This window comes from Oncorhynchus masou, unplaced genomic scaffold, assembly GCF_036934945.1.
Source record: "Oncorhynchus masou masou isolate Uvic2021 unplaced genomic scaffold, UVic_Omas_1.1 unplaced_scaffold_10395, whole genome shotgun sequence".
NCBI lineage: Eukaryota > Metazoa > Chordata > Actinopteri > Salmoniformes > Salmonidae > Oncorhynchus > Oncorhynchus masou.
The window spans coordinates 541-9,181 of record NW_027000096.1 but is presented as its reverse complement, the minus strand read 5'-3'; the positions used below and the strand labels follow the sequence as shown (position 1 = coordinate 9,181).

General features: G+C 44.9%; 1 long non-coding RNA gene across 1 annotated transcript; it reads left to right on the top strand.

Moving 5' to 3' along the window:
- The first annotated feature begins 3,057 nt into the window (after nucleotides 1-3,057).
- LOC135528810 (uncharacterized) lies at nucleotides 3,058-3,808 on the top strand. The gene is made up of 3 exons (XR_010453585.1): nucleotides 3,058-3,185; nucleotides 3,323-3,670; nucleotides 3,759-3,808. It is a non-coding gene; the product is annotated as an uncharacterized LOC135528810 (long non-coding RNA).
- Nucleotides 3,809-8,641: the final 4,833 nt, after the last annotated feature.

Sequence of the window (8,641 nt, the reverse complement as noted above, 5' to 3'; positions counted from 1 at the left end):
ACCAATTACAACCGGATGTGATGCAGCCCCTTATGGGACTCCCAGTTACAGCCGGATGTGTGTGCAGCCCCATAGGACTCCCAATTACAGCCGGATGTGATGCAGCCCCATGGGACTCCCAATTACAGCCGGATGTGAGCAGCCCCATGGGACTCCCAATTACAGCCGGATGTGATGCAGCCCCATGGGACTCCCAATTACAGCCCGGATGTGGATGCAGCCCTTAGGGACTCCCAATTACAGCCGGATGATGCAGCCCCATGGGACTCCCAATTACAGCCGGATGTGCAGCCCCATTGGACTCCCACCACAGCCGGATGTGATGCAGCCCCATGGGACTCCCAATGCAGCCGGATGTGATGCAGCCCCATAGGACTCCCAATTACAGCCGGATGTGATGTGAGCCCCATGGGACTCCCAATTACAGCCTGATGTGTGCAGCCCCATAGGACTCCCAATTACAGCCGGATGTGTGCAGCCCCATGGGACTCCCAATTGCAGCCGGATGTGATGCAGCCCTTATGGGACTCCCAATTACAGCCGGATGTGATGCAGCCCCATGGGACTCCCAATTACAGCCGGATGTGATGCAGCCCCACGGGACTCCCAATTACAGCCGGATGTGATGCAGCCCTTATGGGACTCCCACCACAGCCGGATGTGATGCAGCCCCATGGGACTCCCAACTACAGTCGGATGTGATGCAGCCCCATGGGACTCCCCAGTACAGTCGGATGTGATGCAGCCTTGGGACTCCCAATTACAGCCAGATGTGTGCAGCCCCATGGGACTCCCACTGCAGCCGGATGTGATGCAGCCCTTATGGGACTTCAATTACAGCCGGATGTGATGCAGCCCCATGGGACTCTCACTCAGCCGGATATGATGCAGCCCCATGACCCCAATTCCACAGTCGGATGTGATGCAGCCCCATGGGACTCCCACCACAGTCGGATGTGATGCAGCACCATGGGACTCCCAATGCAGCCTGATGTGATGCAGCCCTTATGGGACTCCCAATTACAGTCGGATGTGATGCAGCCCCATGGGACTCCCAATTGCAGCCGGATGTGATGCAGCCCTTATGGGACTCCCAATTACAGTCGGATGTGATGCAGCCCTTATGGGACTCCCAATTACAGCCGGATGTGATGCAGCCCCATGGGACTCCCAATTACAGCCGGATGTGATGCAGCCCCATGGGACTCCCAATTACAGCCGGATGTGATGCAGCCCTTATGGGACTCCCAATTACAGTCGGATGTGATGCAGCCCCATGGGACTCCCAATTACAGCCGGATGTGATGCAGCCCTTATGGGACTCCCAATTACAGCCGGATGTGTGCAGCCCCATGGGACTCCCAATTACAGCCGGATGTGATGCAGCCCCATGGGACTCCCAATTACAGTCGGATGTGATGCAGCCCCATGGGACTCCCAATTACAGTCGGATGTGATGCAGCCCCATGGGACTCCCAATACAGTCGGATGTGATGCAGCCCCATGGGACTCCCACCACAGTCGGATGTGATGCAGCCCCATGGGACTCCCAATTACAGTCGGATGTGATGCAGCCCCATGGGACTCCCAATTACAGTCGGATGTGTGCAGCCCTTATGGGACTCCCAATTACAGTCGGATGTGTTGCAGCCCTTATGGGACTCCCAATTACAGTCGGATGTGATGCAGCCCCATGGGACTCCCAATTACAGTCGGATGTGTTGCAGCCCTTATGGGACTCCCAATTACAGTCGGATGTGATGCAGCCCCATGGGACTCCCAATTACAGTCGGATGTGTTGCAGCCCTTATGGGACTCCCAATTACAGTCGGATGTGTTGCAGCCCTTATGGGTCTCCCAATTACAGTCGGATGTGATGCAGCCCCATGGGACTCCCAATTACAGCCGGATGTGATGCAGCCCTATGGGACTCCCAATTACAGCCGGATGTGATGCAGCCCCATGGGACTCCCAATTACAGCCGGATGTGTGCAGCCCCATGGGACTCCCAATTACAGTCGGATGTGATGCAGCCCCATGGGACTCCCAATTACAGTCAGATGTGTGCAGCCCTTATGGGTCTCCCAATTACAGCCGGATGTGTGCAGCCCCATGGGACTCCCAATTACAGTCGGATGTGATGCAGCCCCATGGGACTCCCAATTACAGCCGGATGTGTGCAGCCCCATGGGACTCCCAATTACAGCCGGATGTGATGCAGCCCTTATGGGACTCCCAATTACAGCCGGATGTGATGCAGCGCTTATGGGACTCCCAATTGCAGCCGGATGTGATGCAGCCCTTATGGGACTCCCAATTACAGCCGGATGTGATGCAGCCCCATGGGACTCCCAATTACAGCCGGATGTGATGCAGCCCTTATGGGACTCCCAATTACAGCCGGATGTGTGCAGCCCCATGGGACTCCCAATTACAGCCGGATGTGTGCAGCCCCATGGGACTCCCAATTACAGCCGGATGTGATGCAGCCCCATGGGACTCCCAATTACAGCCGGATGTGATGCAGCCCCATGGGACTCCCAATTACAGCCGGATGTGTGCAGCCCCATGGGACTCCCAATTACAGCCGGATGTGATGCAGCCTGGATTTGAGCCAGATACTGCAGTGATGCCTCTTGCACTGTCTTAGACCACTGCGCCACTCGGGATGTAACATCTAACAGTACGGTTAGGCTAAGTATTGTATAACTAATTGGATAAATGTGAAAATTACAGGGCTCCTGAGTGGTGCAGGGTCTAAGGCATTGCATCTCAGTGAATGAGGCGTCACTACAGTCCCTGGTTCGAATCCAGGTTGTATCACATCTGGCAGTGATTGGGAGTCCGTCATTGTAAATAAGAATTTGTTCTTAACTGGCTTGTCTGTTTAAATATATGTATATTATTTTAAGCAAATAACTTGTTCTCAGTCTTTGACACTAGATGGCACTGTTAAGCATATAATCTTCAAAACAACATTGTTTTTATGTGGGAAGTCAATAAATGTTTCCCCGCAAATGTGTATTCATGACACATATAGAAACTAGGCCTTGGAGAACTGAGATTGGACTCTGAGATGAGAGACTACCTTGATAAGGAACTTCACACACTTACATGGATAATGGCACTGTTTCAGTCACAAGGGTTGTCAATACTTCTGTTGATCATCAGAACACAGTTTGCTGGTGAGTAGAGTCATTTTTGATTAAATTGCACTTGATTTAATTGTCTGAAAGTAATTTTTAGAGCAGTATGCATATTTAATTAGTTATTTAATTTAGTTAAAATGCTAATTTGATCCATTTTTTCCATGATTTCCCAGGTGCTGAGTCTTGTTCTCATGTAGATGCGCCACAATTCATCACAGCTACTCAGGAAGAGGTAGTTGTCCTCCCCTGTTTCACATCAATCCACAAAGATTCAACAACCAGAGTGAAATGGATAAAACGTTCACCTAAACATGAGGACATCTTGGTGTGGCCTGATGATCCATCTGTGGCACATAAATCAGAACGTGTGGCCTTCGAGTCGGGAGCGGATGTTGTGGCGGCTGGAAACCTGTCCCTGTCTCTAAGAGATGTAAGGAAATCTGACGAAGGGCTTTATAGTTGCAAGGTCTGGTTGGGATGGAGTTGTGTCCATGTGAAAAACATCACTCTAAAAGTGAAAGGTAAAATGATATATTCCATTTCTTTCTATGTAAGTGTCAAATAAAAATAGAGTCAACCTTGTTTGAGTAAGCCTCTCCTCCTCCAAAGAATGCAAAATTCTACATTCAGTTATGGCAGCACCCAACGGGATAGCTACCTGCCTTGCCTGTTGACATGACAACAGGAAATCCCCAAATATCATCAGTGACCTGGGCAGAGATCAAGGGAGACAGTGAGATCCAAATACTTCAATACCCTACAGATATCTCCAACCAAACAGTCCTAGGAAAAAGAGTGAGCTTTGGAGGGAATCTCAGTTCAGGAGATGCATCTTTGTCTCTCTCCATGGTGGAGTACAGTCACAGCCGATGGTACAGATGTAGGTTGCAGATGGGACAAAATGAACGCTGCTTTGAGGTCAAGCTGCAGGTTAAAGGTGAGTATGTGCTAGTATATTCTTATTCGGAATATACAGTACATTTGGAAAGTATTCAGACCCCTTGACTTTTTCCACATTTTGTTACGTTACAATCTTATTCTAAAATTGATCAAATTGTTTTGTTTCCTCATCAATCTACACACAATTCCCCATAATGACAAAGCGAAAACAGGTTTTTAGAATTTTTTGCAAATGTATAAAAAAAAACATAAACATAAATAGATGATTTACATAAGTATTCAGACCCTTTACTATGAGACCCAAAATTGAACTCATGTATCCTGTTTCCATTGATCCTCCTGGAGATGTTTCTACAACTTGATTGCAGTGTGGTAAATGAAATTGATTGTAGATGATTTGGAAAGCACACACCTGTCTATATAGTCCCCAGTGGCGACCAGTCATTCATTTTTAATCCTTGTCATATGAAGAGAAATAATGAAGGGAAATTATAGATAAAACATATCAGTACTCATCGGCAATCGAAATAAACATTACACAACAAGTTGGAAATCGCAAATTCAACAATGAGTGGTTTGGAAAGAATCAGTGGCTATCTGTATGGCATTGGAAAACAATCATTAGCCTGCTTATTCAGTGGAGTGGCTGTGTGGTGCCAAGTCTAAGATTAATGGTCTCTTTTTCCTAGTTTAAAATTATAAACGCTCAAACATTGGCCATGCTGTCAATGAAGCATGATTAGTGCCGTGCTCAAAACAACTGTTAACTCGAACTGCAAAATCTGTAGAAGACTCTGGGAAAACGAGCTATGACTGTGAAAATAAGTCCTGTCCACGACATGTCCACGAATGGATCCCGCTTGGCCAATTTTCCTCAACTATATGAGCACAGCACAACAATATAAGTCCAAAAAACGCATTGCATGTTTGTTGTAATAAATTTATTTTTAATTATATTAGTGATGATATGCAGAAAATGTATGCCAAGAAATTAGCACACTGTATGTTCGTGTGAAGTAAGCTCATTAGTAGCCCATGCAATTCCTTACTACTTAATTAATTTCTAAGATATTTTCACCTCTTAATTTTTTGGACTATTGTTCTTGATCATGGTGCCAATATGTAGCCTTTAAAACGTTAATCATCTAATTTCAGGCAATCCCCATTTGTCTCGCTTATATGCCCCCTTTATTTATCCTACGGTTCTGACTTGGTGTACAGGGAGATCACTGTAAGAATGTTCTGAATTCTGTCACTGTACATTTTAAAAGTGCTGAACAAATAGTTATATTGATCCTGTCCGTCCTAGCTCGCTCATGAATGTTTTAATCAAAATTCTGGATTGACTCTTATGCACTTGTCATCCACTTAGGCCCTAGTTTGTACATATCAATTGTCAGTAGAAACCACAGTTGTTTAAGCAAGTCAGCCATATCAGCTATGTTTTTTAAAGGCAGTAAATGTGGCTGAATGAACTGTTTCGCTGCCAGACAAGGCTCTGCTGATAACCAGGTGTAGCCGTGGTAAGGTGTTGGGACTGCTTTTTGGACTCTGCTGTTGGGACAGCTTTATGTAGGCCCTAACAGTTTGTGGGCACTGTTTGTCACTGGTATAGTACAATTAACATATTGTTTAGTGTTGTGTTGTGTCGTGGCTTTGCTGGCATGCAAAGGAATTGTCCGTAGAGCTCAGAGACAGGATTGTTTCGAGGCACAGATCTGGGGAAGGGTACCAAACCATTTCCGCAGCATTGAAGGTCCACAAGAACACAGTGGACTCCATCATTCTTAAATGGAATAAGTTTGGAACTACCAAGACTCTTCCTAGAGCTGGCCAAACTGAGCAAAAGGGGGAGAAGGGCCTTGGTCAGGGAGGTGACAGCATCATGCTGTGGGGATGTTTTTCAGCGGCAGTGACTGGGAGACTAGTCAGGATCGAGGGAAAGATGAACAGAGCAAAGTACACAGAGGCCCTTGTTGAAAGCCGGCTTCAGAGCGCTCAGGACCTCAGACTGGGGTGAAGATTCACCTTCCAACATGACAACGACCCTAAGCACACAGCCAATAGAACATAGGAGTGGCTTCGGGACAAGTCTCAGAATGTCCTTGAGTGGCACAGCCAGAGCCCGGACTTGAACCCGATCGAACATCTCTGGAGAAACCTGAAAATAGCTGTGCAGCTATGCTGCCCATCCAACCTGACAGCTTGAGAGGATCTGCAGAGAAGAATGGGAGAAACTCCTCAAATACAGGTGTGCCAAGCTTGTTGCGCCATACCAAAGACTCAAGGCTGTAGTTGCTGCCAAAGGTGCTTCCACAAAGTACTGAGTAAAGCGTCTGAATACTTATGTAAATGTGATATTTCTGTTGTTTTTTTAATGAATTTGCAAACATTTCTAAAAAATGTTTTTTTGCTTTGTCCTAATGGGACAACTTGTGTGTAGATTGATGAGGGGGAAAAACAATTTGATACATTTTAGAATAAGGCTGTAACGTAACAAAATGTGGGAAACGACAAGGGTTCTGTCAGGATTTGGCCAGGGTTGTTCCGGGTTTTGGTCACTAGATGCCCCCATTGTGCTTTTTGACCTTATGTTTTTTCCCTTGTTCCCCATTATTATTTGCACCTGTGCCTCGTTTCCCCTGATTGTATTTAAACCCTTAGTTTCCCTCAGTTCTGTGCTCTGTGTTTGTATGTTAGCACCCAGCCCTAGTGTTCTGTGTATTCTTGTCGATTCCGGTGGATGCTCTTGTGGAATTCTGTTTTGTTTTTGAGTATCTCTTGAGGCTTTTTTGTGCTATTCCTACCACCTTTTGGATTTGCCATTTTTGTATTTAAGGACTTCTCCTTTTTACTTTATTAAATACACCGTCTTAAGTACTGCTGTGTCTGCCTCATCTTCTGGGTTCTGCTGACTATTCGTGGCTCAGTTGGTTAAGTGACTGTTTCTCACTCCGGAGACCCAGGTTCGTAACCGGGTCCTGACAGGGTCTGAATACTTTCCGAATGCACTGTATATATATTTGTCAACCATTGCATTAGCAATTTGATGTTCTATAATGATCATTTTCTACCATTGAATCAGAACAGCAAGAGAAGAAACTGGTTGTTAGGACTTTCACCACAACTGAACTAACAAACCCTGGTAGGTGTACAATGTTTTTCTCTTATTTGTGTCTTTTATTTATTTAAAACAATGTAATTTCACTGAATATATTTGTGGACATATTTATCACCACTGGGGTTTAGAGGACAAGAGACACACTTATTATGGTTCTTGAGACTTCCAGTCTCAATGAATGAGACCACGGAATGACTGTCACTGAGACATATTGATGCTCTACTCAGCAGTTACTGCCAGGGGAGTCAGAAGAGTTGCGACTGCTACAGTTGGAACGGCTACTATAGTGGTTTCATCCATGTCATTTGCCTTTGTTCAGGCGCGCAGACACTCAGGTATGTACGGACACTGCTCTGGTTTATACTGACCTGGTAAAGTAAGGCTAAATGTTTGAAACGCACAGTATTATTGCATTGTGAATCTGCCTCTCTCTCGTTCTCAGATGGAGATGAGTCTGACTGGAATACTTATGAAGATGTACAAGACCCAGGTAAACCTGTTGATTATGTCACATCTGAATGTGCTCAGAGGCTCCTGTCAACCTAAATAACGTCTTCATCTATTCTTTTCTGATAGCAATGCAGGACCCAATTGTCTCTATTCACTTGCAGAGTTTGACCAGAAGGACAACCTCGGCACTTGTGAGTTTTTCCCACATTATTTTTTGGCAAAAAATGTTTAACCTGGGCCTTATTCAATCCGGACCACAGTAGATCCGTGTTATGGCACAATTGTCATTTTTAAGGCAATGCCACAGTTGTGAGAGATAGCACTCATGGTAAAATGCATATGTCAGCTGAATCGGAGATAACTTTAAACATCAAACATGCTAAAATGCGGATCTTTCGCGATCTGGATTGAATCTAGGTTGGTCACTGTCTGGAGTCAGGTTCAAATGTTTCCAAAAAACTCAGTTCTGTAAACAATTAACATTTCATTACATGTATTTTTATTTTTTTCAGTTCAATGGCAGTGAAAAAGAATAATCATCTTTCAATCAACACACCATGTCTTTACGAACCCTTCACAAAACACCTGTAAATGCTTTTATGATATTCACCCACTTATCTTTCAACCCCTGGTATAGCCACATAGTGTCACACAATAACAAATCTTATCTTTCAACCCCTGGTATAGCCTACATAGTATTACACAATAACAATCTTATCTTTCAACCTGGTATAGCCTACATAGTATTACACAATAACAATCTTATCTTTCAACCCCTGGTATAGCCTACCTTAGTATTACACAATAACATTATTTCAACCCCTGGTATAGCCTACATAGTATTACACAAAACAATCTTATCTTTCAACCCTGGTATAGCCTACATAGTATTAATAATAACAATCTTATCTTTCAACCCCTGGTATAGCCTACATAGTATTACACAAATAACAATCTTATCTTTCAACCTCTGGTATAGCCACATAGTATTACACAATAACAATCTTATCTTTCAACCCCT